This window comes from Dasypus novemcinctus, chromosome 8 (genome assembly GCF_030445035.2).
Source record: "Dasypus novemcinctus isolate mDasNov1 chromosome 8, mDasNov1.1.hap2, whole genome shotgun sequence".
Classification (NCBI taxonomy): domain Eukaryota; kingdom Metazoa; phylum Chordata; class Mammalia; order Cingulata; family Dasypodidae; genus Dasypus; species Dasypus novemcinctus.
In genome coordinates, this window is record NC_080680.1 from 115,763,306 (window position 1) to 115,788,185 (window position 24,880).

The 24,880-nt window shown below is 45.6% G+C and overlaps 1 protein-coding gene and 1 long non-coding RNA gene across 5 annotated transcripts in view; one reads left to right on the top strand and one right to left on the bottom strand.

Moving 5' to 3' along the window:
• Positions 1-1,100: 1,100 nt before the first annotated feature.
• LOC131279525 (uncharacterized) lies at positions 1,101-8,084 on the bottom strand. The gene is made up of 2 exons (XR_009186947.1): positions 7,815-8,084; positions 1,101-7,178 (listed from the first exon to the last, which is right to left on the bottom strand). It is a non-coding gene; the product is annotated as an uncharacterized lncRNA (long non-coding RNA).
• An 86-nt stretch (positions 8,085-8,170) lies between these two features.
• ABCA1 (ATP binding cassette subfamily A member 1) overlaps positions 8,171-24,880 on the top strand; it is a 135,941-nt gene continuing 119,231 nt past the window's right edge. For 2 of the 4 annotated variants that reach the window (XM_012526704.3, XM_058302587.1), the window contains exon 1: positions 8,315-8,538. The gene's annotated coding sequence lies outside the window, so the exon portion shown is untranslated. Of the gene's footprint in view, positions 8,539-24,880 lie in introns of all 4 variants that reach the window. The other 2 variants (XM_058302588.2, XM_058302586.1) reach the window with 2 other exon arrangements.

Here is a 24,880-nt window from a genome sequence, read left to right on the forward strand (position 1 = left end):
GAGGGAGGGAGAAGGAGAGAGAGAGAGAGAGAGAGAGAGAGAGAGAGAGAGAGAGAGAGAGAGAGAGAGAGAGAGAGAGAGGAAAATTGTGTTGTTGCTTGGCATAATGTGTCAGACAGGATTCTCCAGGGAAACATAGAGGCATATATAGGAAATGTGTTCTAAAGAAGGGGTTTTTGCGATTATGGGGGTGGAGGAGGGGGCAACAAATCTTAAAGATGTAGAGCAGGCCAGCAGGCTGGGAATCTAGTAAGAGCTGTTGGAGTCTTGAGTCCTAAATACACAGGGAGTTGGGCAGGCTGGACACTCAGAGAGGAGTAGGTGGTGTAGTGTTAAGGCAAAATTTATTAAGGCTGAGGCCAAATTGGCACATACAATTAACATCCCAGATGATAATAATATAATCATGCTAATAAATGGTAATAACAACAATAAAAGCTGTCATTTATTGAGTAGTGTATGTCAGGTGCAGAACTAAACATTTCACACATCCTAACTCAGGTAATATCCATAGGTGTCCTCGAAGGTGGGTCCTAGGATTACCTCCATTTGACAGATGAGGAAACCGAGGCACAAAGACGTAAAGTACGATGTCCAAAGATATACAGATATGCTGTCCAAACAAGAGGGATAACTCAGAAGATCAGACAAGTAGAGAGATTTGAACATATAGCTACTTTCCTTAGCCATGGACCCCTTGGACTGATTTTAAATCCTCTCCCTTTATTTTCTTTAACATTTTGTAAACCTACTCACTTAGAAATTCTAGCTGCTTTAGCCATTTCACTTCTCCTTATTCTTTTCCCTTCTTTGTTAATGGGCATATATGCTTTTAAAATATCTTAAGGTTTGCTGTTTTCATGGGCTTGGTTAAGTTATAGTTTGCCCTTCTGCAGATGTAAATGCTCTCTCCCTATCACTTACCTGCAAATCTGCTTTTCACACCATTTTGCTTAGTTTATCCCAGGACTTTTGGAAAATACAGACATGTATGAAAAAAAATCACTCCTAATTCCACCATCCACAGAAAATCAGTTAACATTGAGATGGGGTTCTTTCCAGTCTTTTCTTTACACATAAATCCAATGAAAACAAGACAATTAAAGGCACTAAATTTTTTATTTTACTAAATAACAATCATATACAAATAGCTACAGTTTTTTTATTTTCACTTATCAGTGCTTTTCCATATTCATTATTCTTTTAAACTATTATTTTTAATGGTTACAGTATATTTCTATCATATAAATTTACCACTGTCTATTTTAGACTTTTCATGCTGTTAGATAATTAACTATTTTTAAAATGTTTGTTTTTATGAATAAGAAGGAACAAAATTTCTTGAACATAAATCTTTGACCGTTTCTCAGTGGCACTTCCTTAGAACAAATTCCTCCAAGTAAAACTAATGGGCCAAAGGCTCTGGACACATGTTACTAAATGGCCTGTCAGCAGTTCAGTTTTTCTGTTCTTCATTTAGGACATCATTTTCCCTCTTTTCTCTAACCTCCTACTTTATTTTCCTTAGATTTCTTAGGATGAGACTCCCAGTTTATCTTTCTTTTCTCATTCGGGCAGTGTGTCCACGGCTTCCCACCCGCTGGACTCTGCTGGATAATGGAGCCAATGGGAGGAAACCAGCTTTAGGGTCAGCTCTGTGGGAAGCCCCAGATCTCTGTCAATGGGGCCCACTGCCCACTGATTTATAGACTTGTGGGTGATTTGCACACATAGGTCACTGGGTCAAGCAGCCAGCTAAAGAATTGCTCCTGATTTCTCTGGATGACCATCAGTCAGGAGAAGCATGATAACAAGGCAGGGAAATAAAGATCTGTTCCAGGATGTTTCATCTTTGAGGCGTCAAGAACATGTGTTTTGTCCCTGCAATTTCAGAGGCCATGTAGGATATGGTTGCAAGCATGGATCAAACCAACACAAGGACATTGAGGAGGACAAGGGAAAAGCAAGTGCTCCTGAAGGATTCCTCCCAAAGGGGACAAAAGAGACGGAGGCTTTTCTCCCTAGGATCTCAGAGAAAATGGGTATCAGGAACATTTCCCAGCATTTCTTTGTTTCTTAATGACTTAGTCTCTTATTACTATGTCAGAGAGAAGCAAAACTCCTGGCTAAGAAATAAAACAGTCCCTCATTCCAGAAAACGCAACCAGGGATACTGACTCTTTACCAGTGTCAAGAAAGCATTCTTTTGAATAAGGAGAGAGGAATGCAGAGAGCACTTCTGTTACAATAAATGTGTAATTTCTTTTAATGATCAGGTTCCAATTATTTTCTTTTTAAACTTAAGTGTACTCACTGCCTTCTGCAGCTATTGTTAAACTTGCTAACGGATCTGAATCGGGTGTAATATTTTTCATTTAGTTTGGGTACTTAAAAAATTCCTCCCTCCCTCCCTTTCTCTCTTCCTTCCTCTCCTCTCTTCTCTCTCTCTTTCCTCCCTTTCTCCCTCCCCCCCCTTTCTCTCTTTATATCTACCCTGCATCCCACATCTTTCCATCTAATGAGAGAAGTGGTTTCTGTATGTCTTCTCTGTCATTCTTTTTTCTGCTTCTAGAATGATGGTGTAACAGAGTTACTTAATTCCATCCATCTTCGTCAATATCAGTTTAAAGATGTCTCAAATAAATTCTCTGTCTCTCATTCAGGGTCTTCTTAAACAGGAGGACGGGAGGAGATGAGAAGGAGGGTTTTCAAGCAATGGACTCCACATAAACAAAGGCACGGCAAGTTTGTGGAATTGGGAGTGGGGAGGATGAGATGGGGGCAGAAGAGGAAGGAGGAAGAAGTCGGACATGCAATTGGACTTTTAAGGCCTTCAAATGTCACGTTTTCAAAGGGCTTTGCAGGACCTCCTAAGGAGCTTTGAGGGAATTTCTTTTTCTTTGTAAGCAATGGAGAACCACAGGAAGTTTGGAGGAGAAAAATGATATGATTAGAGAGTTTTTGTTTGTTTTGCCTTAAAAAAACACACACCAAAAATCACTCCATCTGCAGTAGGGAAGATGAAGAGGGAGAGGAAAACTACAGGCAGGAGCAGCAACTTGGAGGTTACTATAACATAGAAGCCCAGATGTTTCAGCCTGGACTAAGGCAATGGGGTGGAGAAGAAGGGACAGATTTAAGAGCTATTTGGGAGGTACAATTGACCTCACTTTGATGCTTTTTAGAATGAGAGGAGAAAGATGGGGACAGAAAGATGCAAAAGTTAAGCAAGGATGACTCTGATTTCCCAATTATTGAATGGATGATGATGTCATGCAATGATATTAAAAATAAAGGTAGGGGGGAGGTGGATGGGGCTCAAGCAGTTGGGCGCCTGCCTACCACATGGGAGGTCCCTAAAGAAGATGAGCAAGACAGCAAGCTGATGCGATGGGCTGGTGCAGTGAGCTAGTGCAAAAAGATGATGAAACGAGATGACTCAATGAAGAGATACAATGAAGAAACACAATGAGAGACAAAATAAGTGGGAGCAGAGGTGGCTCAAGCCATTGGGCACCTCCCTCTCACATGGGAGGTCCTGGGTTTGGTTCCCAGTGCTTCCTAAAAAGAAGATGCGCACACAATGAACAAACACAGAGCAGACAGTGAGCACAAACAATGAGGGGGTATAGAAATAAATAAGTAAAAATCTTTAAAAAAAAATAAAGGCAGGGGAGCAGCTGTAGCTCGGTGGGTGAGCACCTGCCTCACATGTATGTGGTCCCAGGTTCAATCCCCCGCACCTTCTAAAAAAGAAAAAATAAAAGCTGGGGAGGGGGAGGGTGATTTATGGGGAAGATAAGAAATTTGGTTTTGAATTTATTTGCAGAATGTCCTGCTCAGTGGTATGCTGGTAAATGTTAACAGCTGGCTTCCCAAAACAAGGAAAGTCCTGATTTGCAGTGTTTATGGGTTCCCCTGGTGTAGACACTCCCACCATTCCTGGGTGATTTGAGGCTAGCGAGGTGGAGGTCACCTACTGCAGATTTGGGAAGAGATCTATCAGCTCCCCTGAATTGGTTTAGGCCAGTGCCAGCACTGATCTGGTCCTGCTGGATACACCTACCATGCATTAGGGAGCACAGGGCTGGAGGTACAGGTTTTAAACGATGCCACAGAAGTGGCTAATATTGCTTAGTGGGAGCATGTAGCAATGGGAAGAGAAAACCAATATTAGGAGATAGACAAAGAAAGAGGAATTAGGAAAGAGCAAACAGGCAGGAGATTCAGAAGAGAACCAGATTCTTGAATTACAAGAGAAGAACTAGTTTCAGGAAGGAAACTGTGGCCATGGCATCAAATGCCAGAGATCGCTAGCATGAGGACTTAAAGGAGGTCACTGGTGCTGTCAGTTACATGGTCTTCCTCTGTATTTGTTTACATTTAAAAAATATTTTACAATTAAAAAAATAAAGGATGTACACCTCTTTTCCTTCCTCCCTTCTGTCCTGCCTTCCTGCCTTCCTGCCTCTCTCCCTTTTTCTTTCTTTTGGAGGTCATTAGTGAACTTGGCTAGAACAGACTCAGAGTACTGGGGGCAAGATTTTGATGGCAATGGGCTGGGGAGTGAATGGGAGGGAGTAAGTAGAGGTTAAATCTTTCAAGTAATTTGGCTCTTAAGGGAAGAAGAACTTGAAGGGAGGCAGGTTGGGAAGGATGGTTTTTAAAAAAGAATTATAACTCACTGACCCACTAGTATTCAGGGGAATATTATCTGTCTATGACCCAGGCGAACTTGTTGATGCGAGTGACAAGCAGAACAAACATCTTACCCAAGTCCAGAAGCAGTAATTGCTTTGAATCTATTGCTTTTGTGTCAATATGAGTCACAGTAATACGGAAGGGGATTGCATTGGTCCAATTAAGTGAAATTGAATTTGCAGGTATTGAGTGCTTTTGCAGTGCATGGCCCACTCCACAAATAATGGTGATTCCTTGTGCTTATTTATTTGAACATTGATTGATTGATGATTTGCTTCTATGCCTAACCATGTATTAGAATTAAGTTGACCCAAATATGAACTGTAGGTCCTTTTATTCCTCTTTCTATATATATGAAAGTTGAATTATCTTAAAAATTTTTTTTTAGCAGTTTGATATTATTTATGGATTCCAAAAATAGATATTGGATTATGTTTGTGAACTCGTCTGTTCCTCTGGACATATTAGATTGGAATGGATTCAGAGGTTTCACTTTTACTTGATTAAATAATTATTAAGGCTTTGAGTGGGCCACGTTAATAGGGCGGGGACTCAGAGAAAAGACACAGCAGAGGACAGAGTTTGGAGCTTTGATATTGGCTTCTCAGGAAGTAAACACACAGGAAAGCAGATACGTGAGGAAGGAGAGAAAGCTCCTTTAGACATGGCAGAGGCCCCGGGGAGAGGCAAAGCCTAGAGAGCCTGATAGTCTACAGCTGGCCTTGTGGAGAGAGCAGAGCAGCTGAGCCCGGAGAGAAATGAGCCCTGGGAAGAGAGGAACCCAGGAAGCCTGAACCCTGGCAGATGTTGGCAGCCATCTTGCTCCAACAAGTGGCAACAGACTTTGGTGAGGGAGGTAATTTACACTTTTTGACCTGCTAACTGTAAGCTTATAAAAGCCCTTTATAAAAGCCAACAGATTTCTGGTATTTTGCATCAGCACCCCTTTTGGCTGACTAAAACAAAAATAATTGAGACATCTCTCAATATCCAGGAATTCTCCAAGATTCCAGCGATTAGGTCATCTTAATCACCAAAATTTCAGCTTGAAAAGCTACTTTTAGAATACTTGTTTTCATTCTTCACTATCTTCCTATAATACTCTTTTTTCTGCCCAGCGTTTCCAGGAACCAAACAACATGTATACCAAGCAGAAAACACATGTGTGGAGAGAATTATTTATATTTTAAATGATGTGTATATGTGCATTTATATAAGCCAGTTAACAGATATTATATATCAAAGCAATCTCCAAGCAATGCCCTTTAGGTAACCCCTCATTTAAAAGTCTCCATGGAATGATGAAATTGAGCTTCTATGCAGCTCTACGAGCTCCTGCAGTATCTCCAAGGCCACAGCTGCCTGAAGGTCCATTCTGTAATTAGACGATGCCACAGTCATCTCAGAATAGGACCTTAAGCCACCTAGGCTACAATTATGAATCAGCTTCTTCAGAACAGCAGTGCAGAGGGGCCTTCTTTCTTATTTGGGAAGGGTCGCGTGGAGTGGAGCTTGTCGGGCTGGCCTTGGTGTCAGCAGTAATTGACAGACATGGGGAAAAGCTGACAACTGTATACTCAGGAGCAGATCAGCCTCTGACATTCAAGGTTGGGAAGGCAGAGAACTTGTGCCTGTAAACGTTTCTCAAATGGTGCATTCTCCTGGGCTCTAACATTTGTTAGTGTTAGTGTGGGCTTGGGGTCAGCAGGACTCTGCCCCCATGTAACTTGGCCAGATTCCTAACGTCTTTGGGCACTTGGACTCTTCTGTTGGTGATAATCAGCGGAACTAATAAATGTTTTCCACACACTATACGATGTGTTTGTGTATTCATTGTGGAAGATGAGCAGATTCTGGGCACCATAGGTTGCTCTTAGTTAAGAATGATCAAGTTTGGCTTCCGGGCCATAGACTTAGGTAATTAAGAATCAAGAGCTGTCTCCTCTCTGGGCTTTTTATTGCTCTCTTCGGCTCACCTTCTTTCTTCTGTGTCCTATTCCTATGGGACTTGCTGGAGCTCATGCTCCGTTCAATATCAGGTCATAACAGCCAAAGAGAAGACTTAATTGGGATGCTCTTAGGAACCAGAGCCTTCAAAATTTCAAAAGAATGATTTTGGTGGTGGGATTTTAAGCACTGTGATAGATGGGGGCTGGGGGGGAGAGGGGGAGGGGAGGTGAAGGAGGTAGGAGGTAAGTGTGGGAGTGGGGGGTGGGGACAGTTCAGGAAGACATATCACTTCCTAAAATCACCCTAAAATCACATCTAGAGTCTTCCTCTATTCAGAGGGTCAAATGGATTCCTCTTCTTTTTTGCAAGCCCTGGAGTTTGAAGTGTCAGGCATGGGAAAAACTTTATAGACTATGACTTGTACTTGAAATGACAGGAGCAGTCAGCTAATAACACCTTCTGGACTGACAGTGCCATTCTTCCAAGGACCTCAAAGGTTTCCATAAAATTCACCTGCAGAACATCCGCTGTGGGACAAAGAGAGGAGGCTCATTCCCTCTGTTTTGCAGATGAAGAAACAGAGGCAAAGCACATTACCTCTGAGTAAGGTAATGAGGCTGATCCTGTGGGCCAGTCAACTTTGACCTTCAGAGCTCAGGCTCTTGACTAGGGTTTAATCTGGGCAAGAGGGGCCCGCTGGCTGGACCCGGGGCTAGAAGATCTAGAAAGCTCTGGTTCTCCTCAAACTGCATCCCTTCTTCCTCCATAGGACCCTGGCGCCATGCCACCTGGAGTTCTGAGTCCCCGGGACTCCAGCGTTCCTTGCCCCAAGTGCACTTCCAGGCTGTGCTCACCAAATCTACCCAGGCCGAACTCCAAGCCCCGAGGACTTATCTCAGGGGCTCTACCAACGCCTGGAAAATGAACCCCGGGCTGGCCCTCCTCGTTCGCTACCTTGCCCAACCCCCGCCTCCCGCTCCCGGGACAGGGGCAAGCGGCTCCTCGCTGACCCTCGCCAAGGACCTGGGGGGGCCCCAAGACTGGGCGCTCAAGGGGACAGGGGTTGACTCGTGAACGGCAAAGGCAAGATGCTTTTGCGAGGTGGAAAACAAAAGCGGCCGGCTGACCGGAGCTCTACCCACCGTTCCCCCCTTTGGAAATACCTGGAGCCTTTGGAAATACCGCCAGACTCAAGTGCGGGCGTCCGCTGGGGTTCAGCCTCCGCGCCCCCGCTCCCTCAGCCCCTCCGATGGAGTAGTAAACTAACAAAGGGAAAAAAAACACCAATCCAACCCAAAAGGCGGGCGGCGCGAGTTTAGAGGCAGCGCGCTCCCCCAGGGCTGCGGTCGGCCAGAACGGGGACTGGAATCCCGGGCGCAGCTCCAGGCCCGGATTCTCCCGCTGCTCCTGGGCCCACAGGCCGGGGCGGGGGCTGGGCTTGGACCAGGGCGGGGGTGAGGCCCCCCCCCCTTCCCTTGGGCTGGCCGGCCATCCATCGCCCGTTTAAGGGGCGGGCCGCGGCTCCACGTGCGCGGCGCTGAGTGACTGCACTACATAAACAGAGGCCGGCTGGGGGCGGGGGAGGAGGCCGAGCCCAGGCTTCGACCGATAGTAACCCCGGCGCCACCGAATCTATAAAAGGAACTAGTCGCGGCAAAACCCCGGTAATTCCAAGCCAGAGTGAGTGGGGCCCCGATCGGCAGAGGCCAGCCGACGCGTCGCTGCCCCGGTGCGGGTGGGCTGGGCAGGGGGCGTCGCAGGACCCGCGCCGCCGCCCGGGCCAGTTCCACGAGGCTTTGCCCATTGTTTTTCTGCCTTTCCCCAGTTTCCAGAAGGGTTCAGTCGAGGGGTGGGGGAAAGAGTCGCAGACACCAAAGTGGAAAACAGGTAAGAGGCTCTCCCGTGACTAGGGCGTCATTGTTTTGTTTTGTTTCGGGGCCGAGGAGACTTGGGGAAGCGCGGGTTTCGGGGTCGTCGGTCGGGATCCCCTGATCCCTCACTTCTTGCGAAGCGAATGGGGTGGGGCTATCCCAGGGTGAGCTCTGGCGACCCAAGGACACCGCGCTTTGGGCTTGGGCCGGGGAGCCCGCCGAGCATCTTTGGGCGTGGAGAGCCGGGGCGCAGAGCCTCGGGCGCAGGGCGTTGGAGGGCTCCGGGGCATGCTGGGGGCGCCGCTGGAGGGGTGAGGAGAATGGCAGGCTCCGCGCGAAGCCTTTCTCTTTGTTGCGGAGCTCCCGGGCGGGCTGGAACCACCCCTGGCCGCGGGTCGGCCCGCGCGCACCCGGAGAAACGCCAGCTCTCCGTGCCCCGCTGCATCTTCGAGAAGCTGGGTTGAGCTGGGCTCTGACCTGGGGCTCGGCTCCGTGCGTCCCCGGCCTGGAGCAGCGCGCCCTTGGTCTCCAAGAACTAGAGTAAGGGGGTGTCTGCGCGATTGCTCGCCCGAGGCTGCGGGGGCTTTGTTTCGGCGGGGGGTGAGGGGGTCCTGCCGAGCGCCCCGGCGCCGGCGTCCCTAGCGCAGCGGGCGGGTGCGTCCCTTTGAAAATAAAGGCAGAGTTGCTAAGCGCAGGGGAGCCTGCGGGACCCCGGAGCTGGGGTTCCCGTTCCCCACTCCCTTCCATCTTCTGGCCCTTGACTGCTTGTCCCTTGGGGTAGCCCCAGGCCTGGCACGGATGGGGAAGCCGGGGTGAGACTGTGCCGCGGAATGACCGGGAGTAACCCCGGCGGGCGGCGCAGAACTCGGGCGGCGGGGGTGGGGGCGCGGGCGGCCCCGGGGGACTGGCTCGCAGCGCCTCCTGGCCGGGCGGCCGAGGAATCGGCCCAGTGGCCGGAGTGCAGCTCCGCAAGGCGTCGTCGCCAGCCGGTTCCGACCGAGGTCCCGTGAGGATGGGACTGGGAGGAAACGCCTGGCGAGGGCGGGTTTGCCGGCCCTCAGAACCGTGCTAAGTCAGAGCAGGTCCCCGGCACGTCGGCCGGTGCCACCGTGGTTGTGTGTACGTGTCTGTTTGATTCAACACTTCTTAGAAAGATCGAAATAAACAAGATGTTAAAACAAAACAAAAGGACAAACAGAAAAGAACAGTTTTTGGCACTGAAAGATCCTGTCCTCTTTTGCACATACTCTCAGCTTTTAAATCCCAGTAAGACTTTTTGGGGACTCCTCGCAGAGTGATATATGTGCAATCATATAATAGGAGACACATTTGATATTTTTAAAAAACTTATTTGAAAAACAGCAAGTCCCTTTACCTCTGTATTCCTTTCCCTAACCCGCAAAAAGCACATCACCCAGATTCCCCTAAGGAGTGTGTGTTTGGTGGATACAGAGTGTTTGTAAATAAAATGAATGTCCCTACGTTCAAAAGCAGAGATCTCCTTGTTCTTTTAACAATAGTTTGGGACCCAAACCTAAGTTTTGATGTACTTTTCAGACAAAAATGCCAACTAAAGTACTTAAGGTCCCGTCTCCCCTTTTATTTCACCCTGTTTTTCTCAAGCCCACCCACAAAATGATGGAGGCTTTCTGTTCAACTCACTCTCCTGAGACACTTCTCCTAAATCCAAGGAAGTGTGAACAGACGGAGAAAGTTCCTGAGTACTACACTGGAGCGCGTAATCTGTTTCAAGTACAGAGACTCCATTGTCAGACAGTTTCCCAAGTGTCCCCATAAAACCATCTAAATAATTCATGATAGGGGTTTTTGGGACAACGTTGGCTACCCAGAGCCAATGGTACCTACTAGAGCACAAGCAGTAGAATCAGAAGGACAGGGAGTCTGGTCTCCAGCTTTCTCCACTATCACAGTCCCCCAGAAGGACAGGACTCAGTGCGGCCAGGGTCTCCCCTGCTGATGAGCCTTTGAAATCTCAGTGTTTATAAGTATTTCAGTTTACATCTAAGTGCAGACCCATAATGGACGTTGGACACATTTTGATTAACGCATGTTTACAGTTCATGTGAGACAATGCATTAGTCTAGGCCTGGGAAAGCAAGGATCAGGGCTTGGTTGTTTTCAGCCTCTGCTCAAGGAAGTCCCAGTGCAAACATTATTAAAAATGAATGAGAATGAATGAAACTCTGCTACTCTGCTTTTATTACTGCTGTAGTACTTACTTACCTTTTATGGAGAGGAGCTGGAATATCTTCCATTTAAATCTTTTTTTTTTTTTTTTTTTTTTTTTAGGGATCCTCTTACCTTACTTATGCTAGCTTCATAGAGACAGCAAATTGTTAATATCTTTGCTATTTTGCATTTTAGCTCCTGAAATAATTGAATGGACATTGTCTTAGGCTCTTTTTAATTACAAACCTTTTGGATATCTAGAAAATACTAATGGGCAGGTGGTTTTTGCCTTTTTAAAATATTCGTAAATCCAAATGCATTTTGATTTGCCATCTAGATATTAAAGAAATAAGCAAGTGTAATGCCTCCAATGGCCAATTACTTCAGCATCAATTTTTAAAAGAGCTTTCTGACACTCGTATTTAACCATGATGGGAGAAGCCCTAAACTGAAAACTGAGACCTTCTTCATCTCTGTAGGTGGTAATAAACAAAGTTGCCAAAGTTACTGCAATTTTCAACAATTTAATACACACTTATTTAGCACTGTGGGCCAGGTACTGTTCTAAACACTTTTCAAATATTGGTTGACTGTAATCCTTACTTAGTATTCCCATTTTACAGATTAAGAAACTGTGAGGTTTTCCGCTTTCCTTGTCCCCTGTCACACACTAGCAAGTGACAGAACTAAGGTTTGATCCCAGGCTTCAGAGTCCTTTAACTCCCTCACTGTGCAATGAGCGGGGTACAGTGTCAGCTGCTGAGAGCCAGGCACTTTCCAAGGATGCTCCCTGGGGCTGTGCATTTATCTGCTATTGTTCTTATCGGAATATACCGCCTGCATCTTATTTCCTTTGTTGCTGGGAGTGGGCCAGCCAAATTCTCTTCAGCTTGTTGGGACCTTTGTTGCACAGGATTGCAACACCCTGGAAAGAACAGACAATATAATTTACGCAGTTCAGATTTTTTCACTCATTTGAAAATGAAAGCTTTACTGTTGTGAGCTCGCAACTTCTCTAATTAAAGAAAATAAAACTTTACTATTGTTTCTGTCAAATACTGGTGAGTAGGTCTGTGAGCTCAAGTTTTTTTTTCCTGTGTGGCACATAGAAAATGAAATTACAGGGTATTTGGCTGTGAAAGTAAAAGGAACAAAAGAAAATGGGAAGAGAACCATCACTTTAGCTGTTAATCCCAACTTCGGCGATTTTTTTTTTGGTTACAGTACAGTGCAATTGCTGCTTGTCCTGTTCCTAATTATCTTGTGGCTCTTTTGAAATAAGCTGTTTCTCTGATATTGTTATTAATGTTTAGAAGTCAAATTTTAGCCTTTTCTTATGGTATCTTTCTTTGGAAGTAAATAATACAGTTTCAAAGTCTGCTCTATAAAAGTATAAGAGAATGGGAAACTACTTTTTTCTTTTCATTATGAGGTACGGGGATTGAACCCTGGACTTTATACATGGGAAGCAGGTGCTTGACCACTGAGCTACACCTGCTCCCCTGTTTTTCTTATTAATTGTATAGTAAATTAGAAATAAACTCTTTGAAAACATTTTTTATCGGTAAAAACAGTTACATTTATTGTTTACTTACTGAATGCTGCATGTTGTTTTAGGCATTTTACAAGTAATAACTCAGTTGATGCTCACAGGAAGCACATGACATGGGTACTGTTATCTTACCGTTACAGATGAGGAAACTGAGGTACAGGCAGGTTAAGTCACCTGGTCACGGAGCTTGTAAGTGTGGAGCTCAGGTTGTGTCCTTGGCAGTTTGGCTTCTGTGAGTTTACCAATCTACAGTAAAGCTTGGTCAAAAAAAAAATCAAAGTTTAGACAAAGCAAATACTAACAAACGACAAAAAGTGACTTTTGCTTTTCTTTTTTTTTTTTTAAAGATTTATTTAATACCCCCTCCTTCCCCGGTTGTCTGTTCTCTGTGTCTATCTGCTGCGTCTTGTTTCTTTGTCCGCTTCTGCTGTCGTCAGCGGCACGGGAAGTGTGTGGCGCCATTCCTGGGCAGGCCACACCCTCCTTCACGCTGTGCGGCTCTCGCTAAGGGGCGCACTCCCTGTGCATGGGGCTCCCCCACGCGGGGGACACCCCTGTGTGGCAGGGCACTCCCTGCGCGCATCAGCACCGCGCATGGGCCAGCTCCACACAGATCAAGGAGGCCCGGGGTCCGAACCGCGGACCTCCCATGTGGTAGACGGACGCCCTAACCACTGGGCCAAGTCCGTGTCCCGACTTTTGCTTTTCATTGGAATATTTTTACCTGAAAATAGTTCCCTGGATGGACAACCAGCATAGATGTTATCCAGACCTAATTTAAATACTCACATCCTCAAGAAGTTCTCCTGGCTCCACTCCATCTCCCTAACACCAAGTTAAAATGAACCATCCTCTTCTTTTCACTCCTGTAGGAACTGGGTTATAGTGTTATTTGTGTCATATATTCGATTTCGGTTGTGATGTTGGCTAATATTTACCTGTCTTCCTTTTGAGTACATGCTTTTCAAGGGGGAAGTCTTCAACTTATTTTCCTCAGTTCACCCTCCTTAATATGGGACAATTTAGTAAATGTTGACTTGAACTGACTTAAGTCAGACAAAGAGAATGGGACTCTCAAGCTGGTTTCCTTATCCTTAAAGTCTACTTAGGATGATGAGATAATTACAGAAAAGCATCAGAAATAGAATTATGTGAGAAATAACTGTAGTTAAGGCTAGGTTTATGATAGGTAGAGAAACTTCAGTGTGTGCTTCCACATTACTTTTATCAGAACAGACAATTCTGTTTTCTCAGTTTCATTTCCCTTTTTGAGGCAGCTGTGATTCGAGAAAATGCTATAGTCTGACATTCCACATTCAAGTAGTTTGATTTGTGCATTAATTTATTTTTATTAAGGATGAGGTCATTCACTAAGCAATGCACAAATGAAAAACTTTTAAAAAAGCAAACAAAATAATCTCATATGCATTAAATCAGTTCTTTTATTCATCTCCCCCTCCTCTTTTAGTGTTTGTTTAAAACTCTGCAATGTTTCTTGTGCCAAATTCAGGCTTTCAAGAAGCATTTGGAGGTCAAAGCATTTTATCTGTCTAGTCTTGAAGTCAAGATATGTTTTGATAATGGGCATTTAGTATGTGATATTTCCTAGGAGAGATTTTCTATTAGTTGATCTACTTATAAAAGACAGTTTCTTTTAAAACTGTTTTTAGAGTATTTGTTATCATGATCTCCCTAAATATGTAAATAGAGTAGTAGTTTCAGACATCTTGAAGTATGTAGGTACAGATATCAGTGACAAAGCATGGGTATCAAGGACAGATCAACACAGGGTGGAATCCTAGTCTTATCACTTAACAGACATCTGAAATTAGGCAAGTTGCTGCTCTCTTTTATTTATTTATTTCTCTCCCCTTTCCCCCCACCCCAGTTGTCTGTTCTGTGTCCATTCACTGTGTATTCTTCTGTGTTTGCTTCTATTCTTGTCAGTGGCACTGGGAATCTGTGTCTCTTTTTCTTGCATCATCTTGCTGCATCAGTTCTCTGTGTGTGTGGCGCCACTCCTGGGCATGCTGAACTTTCTTTCGTGCTGGGTAGCTCTCCTTTACGGGGCGCACTCCTTGCGTGTGGGGCTCCTCTACGCAGCACGGCACTCCTTGTGTGCATCAGCCTTGTGCGTGGGCAAGCTCCACACGAGTCAAGGAGGCCCTGGGTTTGAACCATGAACCTCCCATGTGGTAGACGGATGCTCTATCTGTTGAGCCAAGTCCACTTCCCAAGTTGCTAATCTCTTTTTGCCTGTTTCTTCTATAAAAGAGATATTTGAATGTGTGTGGGTGTGTGTATAATGGAAAATATATAGTACAATGCTTGGCACATAACTGCTGCTCTTTATTTCATGCTGGTATTTTCAGTGATTGTGAAAGTTTTAGTTTTTAATTTACCTCCACTTCAAGTTGTTTTCATCCATAGTATTTGCATTGATGTCCAGACACGAAAAAATGGATGATGATGTTAGAGTAAATTAGATTTCACTTTTACACTAGATTACTAATTCTTACTACAATTCAAACTTGGAATAAGTAGGTTTCAGTTCATATATAACATATAACCTCTCGATAAAAACATATAAAGTTTCTGTCATTATATAAACAATCAATGGTTATCAATTTTTAGTTAACCATTTTATTGAGAATTTAATGAAAACTGGATTCCCTCCTCAGGAAGAATACCCATGGGTGTGGATACTCCAAATTACAGGATGTATAGACCACCCACTAAATAGCCATGTGACCTTGGACAAGCTGTTTTACTTTTCTGAGACTTAAGTTCTTGGTCTTTAAAATGGAAGGGGCTGAACTACATGACCTCGAGGTCTTACTTCCTAACTCCAGGTCTGTATTTAGGAGGAAGGATGCTCCTTACATATCCTTTGATTAGAGTTGCCCAGAGGTTTGTTTTGAAGGATCTGCCTAGCATTAGTGTAACAGATCATTTGGGTTTTGAGAAGTTGAAGGGAAACACCCAGGGAATGCACATGAGATTCCTGATGACAGTTGCAATGGAAGGAGAGGAAGGTGGAGGAGAGAAAAATTTTTCACTTGTCAATTTATCTGCATTAGGTGGGTGAAGACTGCAGAACCAGAAGGGGATTCTCATCTGAAATGCAAAGGGCAGACAAGTTGGTTCACTTTAAGGAATATCAAGAGGCCAAACATGATATAGTTTGACACAGTGAGACACTGTGCTCATCTCCAACTTACCATTTGGAAAATCTCTCAGATATAAAAGATTCACTTGGACTGTCCTTCCTGAATATCTCCAGTTTGGATATAGGCTTTGCCTCTTATATAGTAAAGTCCTGTTAATTCAATATGTGATAAAAAGAAAAGCTAACAGATTTCGAGACTCATTCATCTGCCAGGAAAACAGTGTGAGCAATGAGAATTAGACTCAAGTTCTAAAATAATTGGTTCAGTCCCCCACTGGGGAAGGTGGGCAAGACACAAAGCTTTCTAAAGCATTGTCCTGTTTTGTTGTTTCAGATTAGGACTGGAAGGGAGAAGAAGGGAGAAGAAGGGAGCAAGAGGTTTCGGAGGGAAAGAAGTTGTTTGAATTTCATATTGCGGTTTACCCTTGTGCAAAATTCCTGTAGGATACCAGGTTGGGAATAATTGCTTTTGCCAGAAGTCAAACTGAGCTTATTTTCTTGAAGAAGCTAGTCCCTGGGGATGGTAGCTTGAAATTGGTTGGATCTGGTATTTAGTTGATCCAAGGCTGACGTAAAAGCATCACCGATAGAAGCAGCAGCTTTCAGTGAAAAGGCAGAAAAAAAGTGAAGGCCCAGACTAATGAGTTTAAACTGAGCTGCAGACCCTTCTCCCGTCCCAGATGCAGTCCTTGGGAGGCAGGTGGCAGAGTTCACCTTTAGCTGGGTGAGGTGTAATCCCAGTCACTGGGAGAGGCAAGAGGAAGGCTATATATATATATATTTATTATACATACAAATTACTATACACTATATAAATATAAATTATGTCTCAAGTATAAAAATACATAAACTAGACCAATTACACTATGCTATAAATAATGTACAAATAAATATAATTAGTCATATAAAATACACAGGAAATTAAATGCCAATCGGCAAAACATACTGTTGAGCTGAAAACTCCTTTTTTTTTCATCCAATATTTATCAAACACCAAGTGCCATGCAAAGTCCTAGATGATGAACAAATGTTGAAACTTTAGGGGTTGGCCACCGTGCACCATCTCCTTAGCTAGGCACGCAGGCTCTGCCCTGTTTTGTTCCAGCTTTGTTCCAAGTTCTAAGAGGCAAACTCATAGGAACTGTACGTAGTTTTCTCACCTGAGTGGCTGCACATAGTATGGCTGGGTACCTCTTTGTTAAATGAAGCTCCTTCTAGTGTTCTGTCTTTCCTTGACTCCTACCTATGAATGCCTTCCAGCTGTTTTTTTGACTCTTGGTTGTTCTGGAATCTCACTGCATCCTCCAGGATTCCTTTGTTTGCACTCTCTCCTCTGCTGTTATTCCCCCACCTGCTGACATTTTACCTGTCCACCTCTGACTGGGGCTTTCCATGCACTATTTTGATTCATTGTCTCCGTAACCCTGAGATAGGCATCATTTCACAAACTTACTCATTTTAATTGTGCCTGTGAGATTTTTGCCATAGTAATGTACCATATGTACAATTATTAAATTGCTGTTTCCCTTTAGATTGACACACGCTTTTGTTAATAATCTTTTTAAAAAAATTAACTTGTCAATATGTATTTTAAAAATTAGCTCGATATTAGCCCTAGAAATTGAAACCCAGTATATGTTGTCATAAACAGAAGGTAATTTAAAAACAATCGGAATAAAAACAAAGCATTTTTGTTAAAGTCTGTCTATGAAATAAACTGTTGCTTGCCAAAGGCTTTAGCTGACTTAGAGGTTTGCTTTCATTTTGTTAAATAATGAAATGAGCAAATGTTAAAGAGGCTTGAAGAGAAGACCAAGCAGACTTTCTCTTCAGTGTGATATATGTTTTTTAAAAGTAGAAGGTAGGGTTGAAAAGAACAAACTTTTCTCACTGTGATTCAATGTTGTTTCCTATTGTTACCATCTCCTAAAGTCCCCTAACTACCCCTTAAATCCATCTTGTGTAACTTTCCTACATTTGGGGAAATTCCGAGGTTCCTGCTCCTTAGTTCATTTATCAGATCATGCCCCTTTAAGAGAGAGGTGAACTAACTGGCCACTGGCAGACCCTGGGATTTGAACTCCAGTCTTGCTGACTCCAGATTTTGCTATTTTTTCCCCTTGCTGAATTTCGCCTCTGTGACACCTTTCCTAGAACATTTAACGAAAGATCTTGTCCTCTGCAGTTCCCCAGCCCTGGAATACCAGTTGCCAAAGGATCCCAATTTGCATCTGCGTAGAGGCTGGAGGGAGTGGTGGGAAACGGAGCTGGGTGCTGCAGGCTTAGAGGAAGGCGGGGTGTGCTCTGGAGCACATGGATGGGGATGGCCCGAGAGTGTGGGGAGACTGGTAGAGTGAGGGGTAGGGGTCCCCAAAGGGGGGAGGTAAAACAATGACCAGAGGTGGTACCAGGGTGACCCCCACACCCTCCTAACGTGGTTGGCATTGGCGAGAGCTGTGCTTTGTGCTGGAAAGGCCTTGGGGGTGGGGGACGATGTCTTGTATGGACAAAGGAGAGGCAAGAGAACTTTCTTTAATAAAATGCCGCTCTGGGCCACACCCTTGTGAAAGCCTCCCCCTGTGAAGTTGGCAGCACTAATCATTGAAGAGCTGCCCTCCACTGGATACTTACTTGGTTCCAGGAACTGGCTAAGTGTTGTAGAGACAGTGTTAGCTGTTTGATGGAGAGGACACCGGGGCTCCCAGAGACGGGTAAAGGGTGCAGTGGTGCTCAGGATTCACACCCAGCTTTCCCTGACCAGGAATTCTCCCCACCCGGGCCAGTTAAGGAGTGCATCCAGTATCCATGTGGAATCTAAGCCCCCGCTTGACATAGATGTGCAATGGACACAACCAATCCAATGTCCACAGAGAAAATGTGGAATGGGTGTAGGAAGGGTAGCCATGGTGGCTGCTGCGTTTGGGGAATGGGAGGAAGAGATGAGATGTGGAGGCATTTTCGGGACGTGGAGTTGTCCTGGGTGGTGCTTCACGGACAATTACAGGACATTGTAGACCCCCCCAGGGCCCACTGGATGGAACGGGGGAGAGTGTGGGCTATGATGTGGACCATTGACTACGGGGTGCAGTGATGTTCAGAGATGTACTTACTGGGTGCAATGGATGTCTCACGATGATGGGAGAGGGTGTTGCTGTGGGGGGAGTGGGGGGTGGGGGCGGTGGGGTTGATTGGGACCTCGTATTTTTTGAATGTAATTCGTAAAAATAAATAATTTTAATTAAAAAAAATAAAATTTATTGGATATAAAGGAAAAAAAAAAAAAGAATATAAAAGGGTTAAGGATTTGGAGGAGTTTGCTGCAGAGTAGAATAGGCCCAAAGGAAGGGAAAGGCAGAGACGGGAATTTGGCCTCAACTGTTCCCCCAAATCCTTTGGGTGTTTTTATAAATGTAAGCCCTTGAGGCTGGCAGCAGGCTGGAGTCTGAAGACACTGACCTTTCAGAGGTGTAAGCCAGACAAAATGGATTTTTGCTGACACAGTCACTAAACCATTTCTCCTAAAAGTCTCTTGGAAAATCCCCCTAGAGCAACAGGGAACATTATCCAGTCAAGTTTTTCTGCAATGAAAGGCATGCTCATGGAGGCTTGCTGTGTTTCTACAACTCAGAGTGTTTATGAATTCAGGGTTGCTTCCCTGCAGCTCCCTCTTATTCTAGCATTAGATTTGTGGCTGAGAATACTTGATTATTTTTTTCTCAATGACTTATAAAGTTGACAGGTTGATTTCTTTGCTAAGGGAAATGTTCTATCTCCTGTGGACTACCTATCCCCAAGCAGAGGAAAAGCAGGTAATTGTCTTGTTTGCTGAAGGCTTCCTTTGAAGATTTCTCTGGTATTCACTGAAAATTAGCAGGGGAGGAAGGGCTACCTCTAGCCTTTTGTTAGGGTTTCTCCGTGAGTCTGTGGAGATGAAACAAGAACTTGGGTACAGGTAGACCTGCTTCAGGACGCGTGGCTTTAGAAGTCCTGAAACTGTGGTGAGCTGGTTACAACAGGAGGGCCGAGGGTGACAAGTTTTATCTTTAGTTGTCCAAGTATCAGGGACATGATAGACGTAGATTAAAAATAGAAATTGTTGACAGCACCAGGAGTTTGGACTCTCAAAGGCTAAGTTATAGGTTGGTACAGTCTTCATGGATCTCTTCTGACTTTGAACTGTTATGTATACATTTCAGAGCCCTTGTTTTGCAAATTAGCTATTCGCAAATGATTTTGTCGGCTATTGGCTGTGTAGTTGCAGGGTGAAAGAGGGGTGAGCAGTTAATGTGATCTTATTGTTAGTATTAATCCAGTAAATAGGAAACATTTGATGCTTCACAAAAATCTGCCTTCCCCTCCCACCTGAGTTACAGACTGAGGAAATGGATAAAATGCACTGAATCGATAAATGAGCAGTGTGATAGCACAGTCTCTTCTGGAATGATAAATGGCTTCATTTTATCCTGGACTTATGCTTTGGAGGATTTCTCTTATCCCTTTTTGTCTTCTCAAATTTGAGTATTACAATGTTGCGGTTTAAGTGGGAGCACAATTTCAGGGCTGGCTGAGGGCAGTGGATGTTACGTCTAAAGAGCCCCAGCCCCTCCAACCCAGGGCGGTTTCACTGGACCCTTGGGTCTACAGGATTGCTGGGGAGTACGCGGAGGTGGAGTTTAAGAACACGGGCGAGGGCAGCCTTAGGAGTAGGAAGTCCTGTAGCTTCTGGAGGCGAGAAAAGTTAAACCGGGCAGGCGGATTCGCTTCAGGCTTAGTAAAGCTGATGGGTCAGCCTGGGAGAAATCACAGGGTGACTCAGGATCCCCTCCCACCACCTCGGCAGCCAGGGCTTTTGGCCTTCAGTAGCCTCGTTAGAGTTTTCCCTAAACGAAGCTACTGATCCAGAGACGGAGCCTCCGAGAGGCAACTAGAGAGCAGACCTTTTCCAAGGCCAGCATGCTCTGTTGGACTTACAGGTTTCATATCCTAATTTCGCAGGACCCTGTATTATCTCTCCAGAGTCGAGACACGTAAACATCTGTGGCACTTGCTTTTGCCTCCATGGATAGGGAATCAGTGGAGATTTAGAGCCAGCCACATTTTCAGTTCATAATTGGTATAGTTAAATCCTGCCTTAAATCTGCCTTTCTGCATTGTAGGTTACTAGCTAGGAGTTTACTGATAAAGACATCTAGAAACATATTCATCAAGAGAGATACTATTGTCAGATTTCAACTTCCATATCACTTCTAGGTACTGTGGAAATTTGTCTAACAAAGTAGAATAGATATGCATACTTGTATACATATATGCGTATGTACATACATATACTTGTAATGTTTAGAGAAATAGTTGTCATAAAATCGCTGCTTTTGAAGGGTGAAAATTAGTTGCAGACTGCACATTCTGGCTATAAGAATTATTCGGATAGAACTCACAAGAGAAATGTGTTCAGAAGGGTATACAGAATCGCAGGAGAAATGGCGTAGTAGGAAGGGGCAGATAACAGTTATTGAATAAGTTATCTCTTGAGAAACCAGGGGGCCAGCTCTAACTCCAGGGGTGACTCTGGACAAGTCACTTCCTTTCTTTAGGGCTCAGATTTTCCATCTCTAAGACTGGGACAGAACCCTTGTATCTGCTCATACCAGATCAAATGGAGCATGGCCTGATGCTGGGTTCTCCTCCCCAGCACTTGGGAGGTCCCTGCTGGAGCCTGCCTCTTTTGCAGCATGCCCTGGCCCAGGCGCTGCACCCTACCCTTAGATGGAAGCAGCAATGTAGCTGGAGGATGCTCGTCACTGTGCTCTGGCAGGAAGGAGAAAGACCAGGTGACCCTTTTGCAAACGCACAAGCTATCCGTTTCTGGTAGCGGTGCAAACGTGTGTTTTCTTCCCTCACTTATTTCTGTCGACAGATTTAATACTTTTGAAGAGGAGAAACCAGTCACGGAAAGAAGTTTCTGTTTTAGTTTTGGCTGTGCCGACTGGGGGAAAATTCCTCCTACCTTGCCTTTTTGTCTTGTCTTCCTTTCTCTCCTTTCTTCATGGTCTTTTTCTTCTCTCATCCCTCTTTGGAATTACATGTGAAGTTCAAAAGGGTTTTGGTGAGGAAGCGGGGTGGGGCGGGCAGGGCTGTAGGCTCTACAAGGTGTCATCATTTCCCCCTTCACACCAAACTTCCTGGGAATCTAGAATTTTCCCCCCTTTGCCAGCATATTCTGGATTGTGACTGCTGAGTCTATCTGGCATTCCAATTTTAGGCTTGCGGAGAAGAGAAAGGATTTCCCAACTTCAGCCGTCACTTCGCTGACCTCTTTGCAGGTGGCTTAGGTTCCAGGACCCACATCCTCCCTGCAGGAGATGACTGTCCTGAAGGCTCCTCCCCCATCCTGGGGCCTTTCCCGACCATGCCTCTTACCCGGCTTTCTATTTCTTCATTACTCTGGCCAGCAACTGACTCAGCAGCTCACCACTGTCAGTCCCCCATGCCCTTTGCTAGATTAGAAGCTCCCCAAGAGGAGGTGCCTTGCCCCTTTTGTTCAGTGCTGGACCTCCAGTGTCTAGAATAGCGCCTGGTGTATATTGGGACCTCGGTAAATATTTCCTGTGGCTAGTAGGAGCCTTGCAGAGTTAAGGCTGTAGTTACTGTGGAATGAAGAGGTGATGGTGAGCATTTACCTAGTATTCGCTGTAAGAGCAAATCACCCCATCAGGCTTTACACTCTGAAGTCTTAGGTTTGATTTGACTTGGGGGGCATGGTAATTGTTATAATAGAAGGCAGGATTTTTTTGGGGGGGGTATTAGGTTCGTTAACATATAATTTGCATATAGTAAAGTTCACCCTTTCTAAGTGTATGGTTGGATGAGTTTTGCAGATGTGTACAGTTGTGTGACCACCAGTCACAATGTAGGATATTGCTGCCACCTCCTTTTCCTTCATAGTCACTTCTCCTCCTTCTCTAGCTGCCGGTAACCACTGTCCTGATCTTTGTCCCTATTGCTTCACTTTTCCCAGCGTGTCAGAGAAATGAAACCATTTGGGTATGCACTCGTTTGTGTCTGGCTTATTGCACTTGGCATAAGACTTTTGAGATTCATCTGTGTTGTGTGTATCAGTAGTTCGTTCCTTTTTATTGCTGGGTAGTACTCCAGTTTTTATTCACTCCCTAGTCAGTGGACATCTGTGTTATTTCCAGGTGTAGGCTATTCTGTCTAAAGTCGCTATAAATATTCACAGACTCTATGTGGACATATGCCCCTATTTCTTTGGGCTATATACCGTGGAGTAAGACAGCTGCATCGCATTATAAGTCTTTGTTAAATTTGACAAGAAACTGCCAAACTTTTCCAAAATGGCTGTTCCATTTCCCATTCTCACAAGCAGGTATGGGAGTTCCTGTTGCTCCAGGGCCTCGCTAGCACTTTTAAATTTTTGTCATTCTAGTGCATGTGGAGTGGAATCTTGTTGTGCTTTTATTTTGCATTTCCTAGCAACTACTGATGTTGAATATCTTTTCTTTTGCTTATTTGAGTAGGTCATGTTTGAACAGTCTGTTGTGTTTGTTAGCTTTAATAACTTTAAAATATCAGTGGCATTCTTAGTGAAATTTCCTAAAGAAGAAAAAAAAATGGTCAAAGGTTTGAGTCGTCGCTTCGGGCAGGTCCACACTTTACAAAAGGAGGTTGGCATGTGGAAAAATCTCATTTTTGACAAGGGTGGTCCACCTGATGGCTGATGAGACCCAGAGAGAGCACACCTCCGTCGTGAGCGTGCGGATTGACAGAGCGTGAGGATTGACGCAGGGCGGATGTCGGGGCTCCGCTGGCCTGGGGAGGTCCTGCTTGGTCCTTAGCCAAGCCTGGCATTTCTGAGAAGCAGCCGTGCTTTTCAGGACGCCCCAGGAGTCACCTGGGAAGCTCTCGCTCTGTTGAAGCTCCTCAGCAGTCCTTGGTGGCCACCACGGTAGTAGTGGAAGCCTGCTGAACGCCGCGCTCCCTCTCTGGGGAGGGTTTGCCCACATTAGCTAATCAAGCTTGAGAAAGCGTCACCTCAGGCCAAGGAATGCCACCGCCCTTGGACTGTGAACCCCTCCTTCTGATAGATATCTCCTGAGGGCTTCCTCCAGGTGGGCACCTTTGGCACTCCAGGGAACACAGCTGAGGGAAACAGGAGGGGTCTGGTCCTGACAGAATGTAGGAGAAACGCCCCAGGGACCCAGAGGCTGCTGCTGTGGGATCCCCCAGGATGGACCCCTAGTCCAGGGGACAGCCCCCTTGAGGGGTGACAGCTGCAGGGAGACCTGGGATTGAGGAGGAATCAGCCAGTCTGGTCCTGCTTGGAGAAAAAGTGTCTCAGGAAGAGGGAGCGCAGCAGGGAAGTCGGGGTGGCAGGCGTGTGGTAAAGTCTCCCGGGCTTTGCTCTGGTGAGGGAGGCCGCGCGGGAAGGCCGCTCAGCCTGAGCGAGGCTGGACTTTATCCTCGGGGCGGTGGGGGGTTGGCGAAGGGTGTTACGTTGGGCAATGGCTTTGTTCGGGTGTTTGGTTTAGCAGCATGGCTTTGGTTGCTGTGTGGCAGGTGGATAAGAGCGGGGCAAGATCGGGGCAAGACCGGAGGCAGGGAGCAGCCGGGGTCACCCAGGAGCACCCTGAGAGTGGTCTGGTGATGGGGGATGACTGTGAGGTGGGACCCATTCCAGCCAGTAACTGTAAATGTGTCCGAGGGCAGAAGTGAGTGCGCTTCTAGCTTTGGAGACATTGAGAAATTTAGTACATAGTACTGCCTTTTTTTTTTTCCTCTCTTTTTTTCCTTTTTAGTTTTGATTTGTTTGCTCACTTCCTTGGAAAGAGATGTGGAAATGTCCCTTTGGCTTTAGTTACAGAGCACAGGGTGTTGCCAAACCCTCCTCTTTGGACAGCTCTGCTCCCAGCGTTGCTCATGGTGTCCCGAGGTGGGGCCTGGGAGTTGTGCAGGAGGCTGGGGTCCTGCCGTGGTGAGTGGGGGAAAGGGGGCAGGAAATGTGCCCATTTGCCCCAGCGAGCCAGAGCAGAACCTTCCACTGCTACTCTGGATTACTTTTGCCGACCTACTCCGTGAGTTTCCAGAAGGGTCCTTGGGGTCAGAATCCACATTGGAGAGCCAGAAACTCTACTTTTAGGAAAATCCTCTTCAAGAAAACCACTCTTGGGAAACGGACTTGGCCCAGTGGTTAGGGCGTCCGTCTACCACATGGGAGGTCCGCGGTTCAAACCCTGGGCCTCCTTGACCCGTGTGGAGCTGGCCCATGCGCAGTGCTGATGCGCGCAAGGAGTGCCGTGCCACACAGGGGTGTCCCCCGCGTAGGGGAGCCCCACGTGCAAGGAGTGCGCCCCGTAAGGAGAGCTGCCCAGCGCGAAAGAAAGTGCAGCCTGCCCAGGAATGGCGCCGCCCACACTTCCCATGCCGCTGATG